Source organism: Anomaloglossus baeobatrachus, chromosome 12 (assembly GCF_048569485.1).
Source record: "Anomaloglossus baeobatrachus isolate aAnoBae1 chromosome 12, aAnoBae1.hap1, whole genome shotgun sequence".
Classification (NCBI taxonomy): Eukaryota; Metazoa; Chordata; class Amphibia; order Anura; family Aromobatidae; genus Anomaloglossus; species Anomaloglossus baeobatrachus.
The window spans coordinates 19,513,820-19,528,711 of NC_134364.1; the positions used below are offsets into that span (position 1 = coordinate 19,513,820).

Consider the following 14,892-nt stretch of genomic DNA (forward strand, 5'->3'; position numbering starts at 1 on the left):
ATTAGCTTGTTCTTGGCAACACCAAAGGTCAGGGACCCGTAACCAAGGAGGAGATGGATACGGTGCATAAGGGCAGATTGCACAATACCCTGTGACGATCTGATAGGCCAGGGCGTCACACGTACATCCCCAAGCACAATGGCGAGCGTCACATCCCCAAGCACAATGCCGAGCATCACATCCCCAAGCACAATGGCGAGCGTCACATCCCCAAGCACAGTGCCGAGCGTCACATCCCCAAGCACAATGCCGAGCGTCACATCCCCAAGCACAATGCCGAGCGTCACATCCCCAAGCACAATGCCGAGCGTCACATCCCCAAGCACAATGCCGAGCGTCACATCCCCAAGCACAATGCCGAGCGTCACATCCCCAAGCACAATGCCGAGCGTCACATCCCCAAGCACAATGCCGAGCGTCACATCCCCAAGCACAATGCCGAGCGTCACATCCCCAAGCACAATGCCGAGCGTCACATCCCCAAGCACAATGCAGAGCGTCACATCCCCAAGCACAACGCCGAGCGTCACATCCCCAAGCACAACGCCGAGCATCACATCCCAAAGCACAACGCCGAGCATCACATCCCAAAGCACAACGCCGAGCATCACATCCCAAAGCACAATGCCGAGCATCACATCCCAAAGCACAATGCCGAGCATCACATCCCAAAGCACAATGCCGAGCATCACATCCCAAAGCACAATGCCGAGCATCACATCCCAAAGCACAATGCCGAGCATCACATCCCAAAGCACAATGCAGAGCCGAACATCCCAAAGCACAATGCCCAGCCGAACATCCCAAAGCACAATGCCCAGCCGAACATCCCAAAGCACAATGCCGAGCCGAACATCTCCAAGCACAATGCCGAGCCGAACATCCCCAAGCACAATGCCGAGCCGAACATCCCCAAGCACAATGCCGAGCCGAACATCCCCAAGCACAATGCCAAGAATTACATCCCCAAGCACAATGCCGAGCCGAACATCCCCAAGCACAATGCCGAGCATCACATCCCAAAGCACAATGCCGAGCATCACATCCCAAAGCACAATGCCGAGCGTCACATCCTCAAGCACAATGCCGAGCATCACATCCCAAAGCACAATGCCGAGCATCACATCCCAAAGCACAATGCCGAGCCGAACATCCCCAAGCACAATGCCGAGCCGAACATCCCCAAGCACAATGCCGAGCCATACATCACCAAGCACAATGCCGAGCCATACATCACCAAGCACAATGCCGAGCCATACATCACCAAGCACAATGCCGAGCCGAACATCACCAAGCACAATGCCGAGCATTACATCACCAAGTATAATGCCAAGCATCGGATGCAGCAGTGTAAAGACACCACCACCGGACTCTGCACTGCTCTATCTGCGACTGATGGACAACTCTGGGTTTGGTGAATGGAGGAGGTTACCCCCGAATTGTATTGTGCTCGCTGTACAGATGGTGGCGGAGGATGCTCTGAGCCATTATCAGGAGGCGGCCTCTGCCTCTTCCTTCCAGTGAAGGGAAATCTTGAATATTTCTTCCATCTCATTCAACCCAACGCCCCAACAGACCTATGCATCAGAGTCACTGGCTGCTCCCTCGCTAAGTCCTGTGCGCTTGCTGCCTTGGGGTAACCCTTGACTCTGCTTTCTCCTTCAAGTCACACGTCCATGCCCTTTCCACCTCCTGCCGACTAAAGCTCAAAAATATTTCCCGAGTCCATTCATTCCTGGACCAAGAATCTGCAAAAAACACTAGTGCATGCCCTCATTACTTCCCACCTCGACTACGGCAACCTCCTGCTCTGTGGCCTCCCTTCTAACAGTCTCGCACCCCTCCAATCTATCCTAAACGCTGCTGCCCAACTAATCCGCCTCTCCCTCCGCTATTAGTCGGTTTCTCCTCTCTACCAATCCCTTCACTGGCTTCCCATTGCCCAAAGACCTTAGTTCAAAACGCTCACCATGACATACAAAGCCATCCACAACCTATCTCCTGCCTACATCTGTGACCTAGTCTCCCGGTACCTACCTGCACGCAACCTCAGATCCTCACAAGATCATCTTCTCTACTCCCCTCTCATCTCCTCTTACCACAATCACATACAAGATTTCTTCTGTGCCTCCCGCATACTCTGGAACTCTTTACCCCAACACATCAGAGACTCGCCCACCGTGGAAAACTTCAGAAGGAACCTGAAGACCCAGCTGTTCCGACAAGCCTACAACCGGCAGAAACGCTTCAGCCCGCTATACCGCTGCACAACCAGCTCTGCCCCCATCTACTGTATCCTCACCCGTCCCCCTCACTCCTCTACACTATTGCATGACCAGCTCTGCCCCCATCTACTGTATCATCACCCGTCCCCCTCACCCCTCTACACTATTGCATGACCAGCTCTGCCCCCATCTACTGTATCCTCACCCGTCCCCCTCACCCCTCTACACTATTGCATGACCAGCTCTGCCCCCATCTACTGTATCCTCACCCGTTCCCTCCCTCGCGGGCAGGGTCCTGTACCTGTGTGTCTTGTTTGATTACTGTACTTGTGAAAAGGGTATACATAATAGGGACAAGTGCCATGGAATAATATAGTAATAATAAATAACAAGAATAAAAAAATAGTATTCTAATAATAAATGTTTCAGCATAAAACAAACATCGAGGACATTGTAGCTTTAACTTTGTGGTAACAGTTTGGGGAAGACCCTTCTCTATTTTCCATGACTGCAGAGTGCATGAGGTCCATACAGAGAGGAGGGGAGAACATGACGCTGCACAGAGCCCGGACCTCAGCCCCATCATATAATGGAGATTGTGAGGCCGGCCTCCCCAAACATCAGGGTCACCTCAAAAAGGCTCTTCTGGGAGAAGGGTAAAAATTGCCACAAATTTCTCTTAAATTTAAAAAAAAAAAAAAATATATATGTTTCCCGGAAGTGTGTGAGCCATCATGTCTCCAGAGGGGGTGACTCCATATCACAGCCTATGGATAAAGAATGGGAGGGGATGTGGAGGGGGCAGATACAGATATCTGAGGGCCATACTCCGCTACACTGTATGGAGAAAAGTAAGTCATGCAGGACCCCCACTAATTCTATTGAGGGGCACGTCCCCCCGCTCTTACAGGCAATGGTAAATGCAGTTTACCTTTCACATTAGCAGCACAAATCCAGTCCCAGCTCTGCGACAGCCATCACTGGAGAACTCCTGTCCCAGCTCTGCGACAGCCATCACTGGAGAACTCCAGTCCCAGCTCTGCGACAGCCATCACTGGAGAACTCCAGTCCCAGCTCTGCGACAGCCATCACTGGAGAACTCCAGTCCCAGCTCTGCGACAGCCATCACTGGAGAACTCCAGTCCGAGCTCTGCGACAGCCATCACTGGAGAACTCCAGTCCCAGCTCTGCGACAGCCATCACTGGAGAACTCCAGTCCCAGCTCTGCGACAGCCATCACTGGAGAACTCCAGTCCCAGCTCTGCGACAGCCATCACTGGAGAACTCCAGTCCCAGCTCTGCGACAGCCATCACTGGAGAACTCCTGTCCCAGCTCTGCGACAGCCATCACTGGAGAACTCCTGTCCCAGCTCTGCGACAGCCATCACTGGAGAACTCCAGTCCCAGCTCTGCGACAGCCATCACTGGAGAACTCCAGTCCCAGCTCTGCGACAGCCATCACTGGAGAACTCCAGTCCCAGCTCTGCGACAGCCATCACTGGAGAACTCCAGTCCCAGCTCTGCGACAGCCATCACTGGAGAACTCCAGTCCCAGCTCTGCGACAGCCATCACTGGAGAACTCCAGTCCCAGCTCTGCGACAGCCATCACTGGAGAACTCCAGTCCCAGCTCTGCGACAGCCATCACTGGAGAACTCCAGTCCCAGCTCTGCGACAGCCATCACTGGAGAACTCCAGTCCCAGCTCTGCTACAGCCATCACTGGAGAACTCCTGTCCCAGCTCTGCAACAGCCATCACTGGAGAACTCCAGTCCCAGCTCTGCTACAGCCATCACTGGAGAACTCCAGTCCCAGCTCTGCGACAGCCATCACTGGAGAACTCCAGTCCCAGCTCTGCGACAGCCATCACTGGAGAACTCCAGTCCCAGCTCTGCGACAGCCATCACTGGAGAACTCCAGTCCCAGCTCTGCGACAGCCATCACTGGAGAACTCCAGTCCCAGCTCTGCGACAGCCATCACTGGAGAACTCCAGTCCCAGCTCTGCGACAGCCATCACTGGAGAACTCCAGTCCCAGCTCTGCGACAGCCATCACTGGAGAACTCCAGTCCCAGCTCTGCGACAGCCATCACTGGAGAACTCCAGTCCCAGCTCTGCGACAGCCATCACTGGAGAACTCCAGTCCCAGCTCTGCGACAGCCATCACTGGAGAACTCCAGTCCCAGCTCTGCGACAGCCATCACTGGAGAACTCCAGTCCCAGCTCTGCGACAGCCATCACTGGAGAACTCCAGTCCCAGCTCTGCGACAGCCATCACTGGAGAACTCCAGTCCCAGCTCTGCGACAGCCATCACTGGAGAACTCCAGTCCCAGCTCTGCTACAGCCATCACTGGAGAACTCCAGTCCGAGCTTTGCGACAGCCATCACTGGAGAACTCCAGTCCCAGCTCTGCTACAGCCATCACTGGAGAACTCCAGTCCGAGCTCTGCGACAGCCATCACTGGAGAACTCCAGTCCCAGCTCTGCGACAGCCATCACTGGAGAACTCCAGTCCCAGCTCTGCGACAGCCATCACTGGAGAACTCCAGTCCCAGCTCTGCTACAGCCATCACTGGAGAACTCCAGTCCCAGCTCTGCGACAGCCATCACTGGAGAACTCCAGTCCCAGCTCTGCGACAGCCATCACTGGAGAATTGTGGATACAACTGTAACAAACTCTCAGCTGTGAGAAGTATTCGGTAGTTACAGCTTATTGAAATGGAAAACTGCCGCTTTATGCATCATGTCGATTCTTACAACGGTTTAGCAGCTTTTTTTCACCATTGAAACCAATGAGAAAGTGCAAAAATATCAGTAACTGCTGTATTTTTGTCGCCTTCATGATGAATGAAGCTAGCTTTATTTAAACATGTAGTGTAGACAAAGAAGGGAATTTTGTTTACTTACCGTAAATTCCTTTTCTTCTAGCTCCAATTGGGAGACCCAGACAATTGGGTGTATAGCTATTGCCTCTGGAGGCCACACAAAGTATTACACTTAAAAGTGTAAGGCCCCTCCCCTTCTGGCTATACACCCTCCCGTGGGATCACTGGCTCACCAGTTTTAGTGCCAAAGCAAGAAGGAGGAAAGCCAATAACTGGTTTAAAGACCAATTCAATCCGACGAAACATCGGAGAACTGAACCATACCACATGAACAACATGTGTACCCGAAAAAACAGAAAAACCCCGAGAAAACAGGGCGGGTGCTGGGTCTCCCAATTGGAGCTAGAAGAAAAGGAATTTACGGTAAGTAAACAAAATTCCCTTCTTCTTTGTCGCTCCATTGGGAGACCCAGACAATTGGGATGTCCAAAAGCAATCCCTGGGTGGGTAAAAGAATACCTCATGATAGGGCCGTCAAACGGCCCTCTCCTACAGGTGGCCAACCGCCGCCTGAATGACTTATCTACCTAGGCTGGCGTCTGCCGAAGCGTAGGTATGCATCTGATAATGCTTGGTAAAAGTAAGTAGACTCGACCAGGTGGGTGCCTGACACACCTGCTGAGCCGTAGCCTGGTGCCGTAATGCCCAGGATGCACCCACGGCTCTGGTAGAATGGGCCTTCGGCCTTGAGAGAACCAGAAGCCCAGTAGAACTGTAGGTTTCAAGAATTGGTTCCTCGAGCCCCCGAGCAAGGGTGGATCTGGAAGCTTGCGACTGTTTACGCCGACCAGCGACAAGGACAAAGAGTGCATCCGGGTGGCGCAGGAGCGCCATGCGGGAAGTAGAACCTGAGTGCTCTCACCAGAACCAACAGATGCAAATCTTTCTGAAATTGATGGACTGGACGAGGACACAAAGAAGGTGAGGTGATATCCTGATTGATATGAAAATGGGATACCACCTTAGGGAGAAATTCCGGAACCGGACGCAGAACTACCCTGTCCTGGTGAAGGACCAGGAAGGGAGTTTGTATGAGAGCGTTGCTAGCTCGGAAACTCTCCTAAGAGACGAGACCGTTACTAGAAGGCCACTTCCCGTGAAAAACGGGAAGGGAGACATCCTTCAAAGGCTCGAAAGGCGGCATCTGGAGAGCAATTAGAACCTTGTTCAGATCTCAGGGCTCTAACGGCCGCTTGTACGGAGTGCTGAGAAGACAAACTCCCCGTAGGAACGTGCGTACCTGAGGAAGTCGTCGTTTCTGAAAAAATACAGATAGCGCTGAGACTTGTCCCGAAAGGGAACTGAGCGACAACCCATTTTCCTACCTAGATTGCAGGAAGGAAGGAAACATAGACGATGCAACCGGCCAGGGAGAAACACCCTGCGCCGAGCACCGAGATAAGAACATCTTCCACGTCCTGTGGTCAATCTTGGCGGACGTTGGTATGCTAGCCTGTCTCATGGTGGCAACCACGTCCTGAGGTAATCCTGACGACACTAGGTTCCAGGACTCAATGCCACACCATCCGGTTGAGGGCCGTAGAATCCAAATGGAAGAATGGCCCTTGAGACAGCCAGTCTGATTGGTCTGGTAGTGCCCCCGGTTAGCCTACCGTGAGGCACCACAGAACCGAGTACCACAACATCCTCGGCCAATTTGTAGCGACGAGGATGGCGCGGCCGCAGTCGGTCTTGATCTAGCGCAGTACTCTGGGCAACAATGCCAGAGGTGGCACCTAAGGTAGCTGGAACTGCGACCAATGCTGAACTAAGGCGTTTGCCGCCAGAGCTCGATGATTGTGAAACCGTGCCATGAAGCTGGCACATTGTTGTTGTGCCGTGACGCCATTAGATCGACGTCCGGCCTCTGTCAGCGGCGCCAGATCTCCTGAAACCCGTCCGGGTGAGGAGACCATACTCTTTCGGCCACACCTCAGCGACTTAGGAAGTCAGCTTCCTAGTTTCCACACTTGGGATGTGAATTGTGGATATGGTGGATGCCGTGTCTTCCACCCACATCAGAACCTGCCGGACTTCCTGGAAGGCTTGCCGGTTGCGCGTTCTTCCTTGGTGGTTGATGTATGCCACCGCTGTGGAGCTGTCCGACTGAAGTCGGATATGCTTGCTTTCCAGCCGCTGTTGGAAGGATTGTAGGGCAAGATACACTGCTCTGTGTTCAAGAACATTGATCTGAAGAGTGGACTCTTGCTGAGTCCACGTACCCTGAGCGCTGTAGTGGAGAAAAACTGCTCCCCACCCTGATAGACTCGCGTCTGTCGTAACTATCGCCCAGGACGGGGATAGGAAGGACCTTCTTTTTGACCAAGAGGTGAGAAGAAGCCACCACCGTAGAGATTCCTTGGCCGCCTGAGAAGAACGACGACTCTGTTGAGGGACGTCGACTCCTCGTCCCATTGGCGGAGAATGTCCCATTGTAGTGGACGCAGTAAAACTGCGCGAAAGGAACTGCCTCCATTGCTACCATCTTACGTAGGAAGTGCATGAGGCGTGTCAATGTGTGCGACTGGTTCTTAAAGAAGAGCTTGCAGCCCGTAGTGAATGCTGTTTGTCTAGCGGCAGCTTCACTATCGCTGAGAGAGTAAGAAACTCTATGCCTAGATATGTTATCGATAGGGTCGGGGTCGGATCTGACTTTAAAAAGTTGATGATCCACCCAAAACTCTAGAGAGTCTCCAGCGCAACGTTCGGGCAGTGTTGGCATGTTTCCTAAGAGAGTGCCTTGACAAGTAGATCGTCTAAATACGGGACCACAGAGTGACCCTGAGAGTGCAGGACTGTGACTACTGCTGCCCTGACCTTGGCGAAGACCAGTTGGACTGTCGCTAGCCGGAAGGTAGAGCTACGAACAGAGGGTGTTCGTCTCCTATAACGAAGCGTAGAAACGCTAGTGCTCTGGATCAATCGGCACGTGTGGATAAGCATCCTTGATGCCTAATGATGCTAGGAAATATCCTTGGGACCTTGAGGCGATGACATGGCGGAGGGATTCCATCCGGAACCGCCTGGTGTCCACGAGCTTGCTGAGCATTTTTAGATCCAGAACGGGACGGAACGGCCCGTTGTTATAGGTACCGCAAAGAATTTGGGGTAAAAACCGTGACCTTGTTCCTGAAGAGGAACGGGGGTCATCACTCTTTCTGCCTATAGAGTGCACCCTGTTTGCAGAAGAGCAGCGGCCCGGCCGGGAGGTGGAGAAATTCTGAAGAATCGAGTTGGAGGACGAGAAGTGAGCTCTATCCTGTACCCGTGAGACAGAATGTCTCACACTCAATGGTCATTGACCTATGGCAGCTAAATATCGCCAAGGCGGGAGAGCCTGCTACCGACCGAGGCCGCAAGTCATGAGGAAGCCGCCTTGGAAGCGGGTTTTCCGACTGTCGCTTTTTTGGGCGAGACTGAGCCCGCTAAGAATCTTAGCTCCTCTGATCCTTTTGAGTCCACCTTGGACGAGGAAAAATGGGACCTGCCCGAGCCTCGAAAAGGCCGAAAACCCCGACTGCCTCTTGCTCTAACCAGAGATCCATCTGTCTGTCAGTGGCATCTTTGAGTTTGCAGTTCCATCTCCCACTGCAACTATGGATCTAGCTACAAGCCTGGAGATTGGAGGATGCCGCTCGGGACATTGGGTCCAGTCCTTGACCAAGTCAGGGGACAGGGATAGCGTGTATCCTAAGCCGTTTGGAGAAGCGCATATCTGGATAAGCGTGGTGTTCCTGGACTGCCTCTCTGAAGGCAGAGTGGTCCAGAAAAATACGTGAAGCTGACTCCTCCACTGGAGGAGTTGTGAGAAATAACCCACATTCTATAGATGGACGCTATAAGATTATTTACTATGGCGTCACAATCAGGTGTATCCAGATTGAGAGCGGTCTCAGGATCAGAATCCTGAGCCGCTACTTCCGCCTCATTACACAGCGAGTCCTTCTGTTAGGACCCTGATGAAACCGAGGCCGCTCATAGCGAGCCCACTTAGGCTGTCTGGGACTGACGTCCGTGCAGAGCCGTGACTCTGGGATGCGTGTGACATTCCCGGAGCTGTTAGTTATTCACACTGAGGGGGGCCATGGATCAATGATTCAACAGTGCCCATATTGTGAGAGACATGTCCGGACTGCTAGGCTTCTAGTATCATAGCCATAGTCTCAGAAAAACTGTCAGTAAATACTGCAGACACCGTCCTCATCCCCTGGCCATTAGTGCATACAATGGGAGTCTATGTACCTGCCGGCCGTATAGCCGTACATGCTGTACCAGCTGTATAGAAAAACATGTGGTTCTGCACCTTTGTTTTACACAGAGAATATGCTGATAACTCCTCCGCATAATCCAGGAGGGTATATACAACGTGCGACCAAACAGTGCAATGTATATAGTACAAGCATATCTATAAGTGCACTTCTGCACTAGTGGGGTTAGCACCACAGGTGCTGCTTAACGCCTGTTACAGCGATTGTGTGACTATCAGAATGCCAGGGTCTTCCACACTTGTCTCTGTATCGTACAGAAACTGACACTAATGGCTGCCGGTGTCCTTGTAGAGAAGGAAGCCGTGGGCGTGCCTGAGAAAGTGCGGGAATCCGGATTCACAGTGCACACAGTGAGAGGGGTGGAGTATGCAAAACATACTCCAGCTCTCAGCTCTGCTCTATGCAGCGTCACGCCCCTACCCTGACTGTCAGGGCTGTGGGCGGTAACGAAGGGAGACTAGGCCCAGAAGCCGGGGACTCGAGTTAACAGCGCGGCCGCCGTAAAAGCGCGGGCCGCGCTGAAGTCCCCGGCGCACCACAAGTGCCAGCCGCGCCGCAGTCCCAGCGGCCGGCGCGACCGCCCTAGAAGTGGCCAGCGTCCCGCCCCTCTCCTGACTGGCAGGTCTGGGGGCGGGAACGAACTAAAGCAGGCCGCAAAAGCCGGGGACTCGAGTTATCAGCGCGGCCGCCGTAAAAGCGCGGGCCGCGCTGAAGTCCCCGGCGCACTACAAGTGCCAGCCGCGCCGCTGTTCCAGCGGCCGGCGCGCCCGAGTCCTAGACGTGGGCAGCGTCCCGCCCCTCTCCTGACTGGCAGGTCTGGGGGCGGGAACGAACGGAAGCAGGCCGCAAAAGCCGGGGACTGTAGTTATCAGCGCGGCCGCCGTAAAAGCGCAGGCCGCGCTGAAGTCCCCGGCGCACTACAAGTGCCAGCCGTGCCGCAGTCCCAGCGGCCGGCGCGGCCGAGTCCCATAAGTGTGCCTGCTTCAGCTAAGCTGAATGAGGCTATGGCACAGGCGCCGCAGCGCTGATGTCCCCCGGCGCACTACAACACCCAGCATGCTGCGGTGTGAGCGCCAAATGCACGGGGACACAGAGTACCTTGAGGAAGCAGGGCCATGTCCCTGATGTACTCCGCTCCATCCAGCATCTTCTCCAGGGGCTGTAGATGGAGCACGGTCTCAGTGCCTGGAGACCGGTAAATCCCACTTCACCCAGAGCCCTGTAAAAAGGGATGGGGAAGGAATCAGCATGTGGGCTCCTGCCGCCGTACCCGCAATGGGTACCTCAACCTTACAAACACCTCCGACATACAGTGGGGTGAGAAGGGAGCATGCTGGGAGCCCTGTATGGGCCCTCTTTTCTTCCATCCGACATAGTCAGCAGCTGCTGCTGACTAAAAAGTGGAGCTATGCGTGGATGTGTTGCCTCCTTCGCACAAAGCACAAAACTGGTGAGCCAGTGATCCCACTGGGGGTGTATAGCCAGAAGGGGAGGGGCCTTACACTTTTAAGTGTAATACTTTGTGTGGCCTCCAGAGGCAATAGCTATACACCCAATTGTCTGAGTCTCCCAATGGAGCGACAAAGAAAGGACAATACAAAAATGCAGCCAAAAAAAAAAAATATAAGCAAAACCTGCTTTTTGGAAGCAACTTTTTTACTGCCAAGAGACCAGGTTTAGCTGCAGCAAGAAAAGCAACATGTGAACATGGCCTGAGAATATTAGAAAGTTGTAAAACGTCTGATATAAAAACCACAAAAACAAAGCAGCAAAAGTCTAATGTTTAAAAAGCCATTTGTATGTGTTGCAGGTGTGCGCAGCGGCGGGCGAGGGTCTCCTGGGCAGCGGCAGTGTTGGCAGCGCCTGGTTGGCATTCCTTGCCTGGCATCAGCTTCTCCTGCCCTTTCCTGATTGTTAATGAGCCCAATGTCGTGTATCCCCATCAGAAGACGGGCGGTGGGGGCAGGAAAACCTCCGGGAGTTTATCCCAGCAAATAACACACAATGCACAGTCAAACTCGATTACAGCCTTCGTCATCGTTGCCTGGAAACCATTGATGGCTGAGAGCGCTGGAACTGGAAAGGTGCGAAATGACGGCGACGCACCAGCGACCGCTGCTCAGGACTGGAAATGAAGACGAGCGGCCGCACAACATGGCAGAGCCGGAACGTGCGAGCCTCCCCCCCCACCCCCCCAATCTACGTAGGGGTCGTGAAATGCGGGATAGACATATATTGGACACTTGGGCGTTTATATTAAGGATACACATCCCCTTTAAAAGAGCCTGACGAGGGGGGAGGAAGGAGGAAAGAGTAAATGAGAGTCCCTTCTCTGCCACTCAGCTCCAACCTACTGGCTTTCATCTCTTTATAGTGGACCCTGAACCAGGCTGATGGCTGATAACAGGGAACAAAAGCACAGTCATAAGTGCAGCAAAAATAAAGACTGATGCAACAAGCAATAGACGGAGGCCTGGGTGTTTAATGGTCGCATTTCTTGTATGACCGCGGTCACAAAAAAAAATAAAAGTCTAAAATAGAAAAAAAAAAAACTGAGCTGCAAAAAGAAATGAGAACAAGAATGTACTTGCAGCAATAAAGTGTGCGGCAGCCTCCCTCCGCCCTACAGTGAATGCGGCGGCACGTCAATCATGTGCGCGCGGTATGTAGTCACACAGTCAAGCCTGAACATGGAGACGAAATGTGAAATATCTGCAGTTTATAGATAAAATGGGGGTGGGGAAGCAGCATCTTCTATACGTATCCACTGCCACCCGAACCTGGCACCTAATATAAGGGGGTACGTGATGTCGGCACGGGAGGAAAACAAGGAGCAGACTCTGTACAGCAAGTCCGGCATCGAAGCCAAACCCCGGGCGATCTGAACCATGCCCACCATTGTTCAATCCTATAAAAAGACCCATGAAAGATGTCGCCCCTTTTAAATGGCCCAACTGGGGGCAAAGTAAAACCTGCATTTTACAGTAAGAGCAGAACCTGCGACATCCCAGAAATCCCACGCACATTATTTTTGCTTTCTTTTTTTCCCGACAAAATGCTGTGATTTTAAAAAAAAAAGCATCAATTCTTTCAGTGTTTTTTGCAGCTTTTTTTTCTTCACCATTGAAAGCAATGAGAAAGTGCAAAAACACAACTGCTGCGTTTTTGCTCCTTTTGTGATAAATGAAACTAACTTTATTTAAACAAGTACTGCTGACAAATGACACCCAAAAACTCTGCCGCCCTACAAACCAAGAAAGGCAATGACCATGGTGTGACAAGATCAAGAAGAAATACCCTTTATCTTCAGACTTATGTACACAGGTTTCGCCCTTTGTAGCTTCATCAGGAGGCACCTTCTAATACACTGCGCGTTTTGCCTCCTCACTATTTATGACATCTGTGCTTACTAGGACCATTCTAAACGGCATGAAAAACCAAATCAGGCCTTATACCGCTATGAGCCGGAGTGCTTTCTACTTAAAAGGGAACCTGTCAGCAGAAATTTTGCCCAAAACCTAAAAGCTTCCCCCTCTGCAGCTCCTGGGCTGCATTCTAGAAAGGTCCCTGTTATTATTGTGCCCCACGTGAGACCAAAATAAAGACTTTATAAAGTGGTACCTTTTTGTATTCAGATACTGTAAATGTGACATGGGGGCGGGCTTTCTGGCGTCCGTTATTCTGCCTCCTGGTCCTGTATGCCGCCCCCCATCGCTCCTTTCCATAGCTGATGCACCGCCCACTGCTCCAGCCATCCCCGCGCATGCCCAGTGCCAGTTTCACGGGACTGAGCAGTGTGACCGCTGGTGACGTGTGCGCAGGCAAGTGATTATGGGCGGGGCTGTGATTGTTATCAGCAAGTACCCGGCCATAATCTCGTGAGCGCGCAAACCTCTCCAGCGGTCACACTGTGCTCAGGGTACATGCTAGACTGTATGGGCTGCTTCCAGGGATGACGTCCCTTTTGTCACGTGATAGTATTTTGAACACGCCCCTATCACGTGACAAAAGGGACGTCATGACCCTGCACACGCACAGCCACGGTGCTGACCTGCACATGCACACACACAGCCACGGCGCTGACCTGCACATGCACACGCACAGCCACGGCGCTGACCTGCACATGCACAGCCACGGCGCTGACCTGCACACGCACAGCCACGGCGCTGACCTGCACACGCACAGCCACGGCGCTGACCTGCACACGCACAGCCACGGCGCTGACCTGCACACGCACAGCCACGGCGCTGACCTGCACACGCACAGCCACGGCGCTGACCTGCACACGCACAGCCACGGCGCTGACCTGCACACGCACAGCCACGGCGCTGAGCTGCACACGCACAGCCACGGCGCTGACCTGCACACGCACAGCCACGGCGCTGACCTGCACACGCACAGCCACGGCGCTGACCTGCACACGCACAGCCACGGCGCTGACCTGCACACGCACAGCCACGGCGCTGACCTGCACACGCACAGCCACGGCGCTGACCTGCACACGCACAGCCACGGCGCTGACCTGCACACGCACAGCCACGGCGCTGACCTGCACATGCACAGCCATGGCGCTGACCTGCACATGCACAGCCATGGCGCTGACCTGCACTATGCACAGCCATGGCGCTGACCTGCACCATGCACACGCACAGCCACGGCGCTGACCTGCACATGCACAGCCACGGCGCTGACCTACACATGCACAGCCACGGCGCTGACCTGCACCATGCACACGCACAGCCACGGCGCTGACCTGCACATGCACAGCCACGGCGCTGACCTACACATGCACAGCCACGGCGCTGACCTACACCATGCACAGCCACGGCGCTGACCTACACCATGCACAGCCACGGCGCTGACCTGCACCATGCACAGCCACGGCGCTGACCTGCACCATGCACAGCCACGGCGCTGACCTGCACCATGCACAGCCACGGCGCTGACCTGCACCATGCACAGCCACGGTGCTAACCTGCACTGCACATGCTCCGTAAACTAGACAATAAATGTTGTTAAAAGATAAAATTGTGTTTTGGAGTGGCGTGTGGGTTCAGAAAGTCTAGGAGACCAATAACACCACCCAGAGACCCGAGTCGATCCAATCAGAGCAGTTAATCCTAAATTTTCATTAATTGAAGGGGTCCGGACACCTAGACACCCACTGATCATAATTTGGATGTCACTACCTGTCAAAAGTTGTTGTTCTAATCTGGCTACACAAGGCACATGCCGACCCCTCTGTACACTAGATTTGGCTTTAGAGTCCCTGTAGGTAGCAGTATACGGTAGAAATGTTGTGCACCTTGGATAGTGTTTGGTGGCAGCCATCTTTCCCGCCCCCCATATACGTGTCACATGGGGAGAGGGGAGTAAGAGGCAGCTCATCACTAGCTCTGAACCTCATCACGTCTGATCCTAGTTATTATTTCCTCCCATGTGTTAGGACATATGCTGTCGGGAGAGAGTCAGGAAGCCCACCGTACACATCAGTGGGGGGTCCTGTAGCTTATCC

The 14,892-nt window shown here is 53.3% G+C and overlaps 1 protein-coding gene across 3 annotated transcripts in view; it reads right to left on the reverse strand.

The window, feature by feature from the left end:
* Positions 1 to 14,892, reverse strand: part of PPP2R5C (protein phosphatase 2 regulatory subunit B'gamma) — an 82,817-nt gene that overhangs the window by 37,648 nt on the left and 30,277 nt on the right. The gene's annotated exons all lie outside the window — the stretch shown is intronic.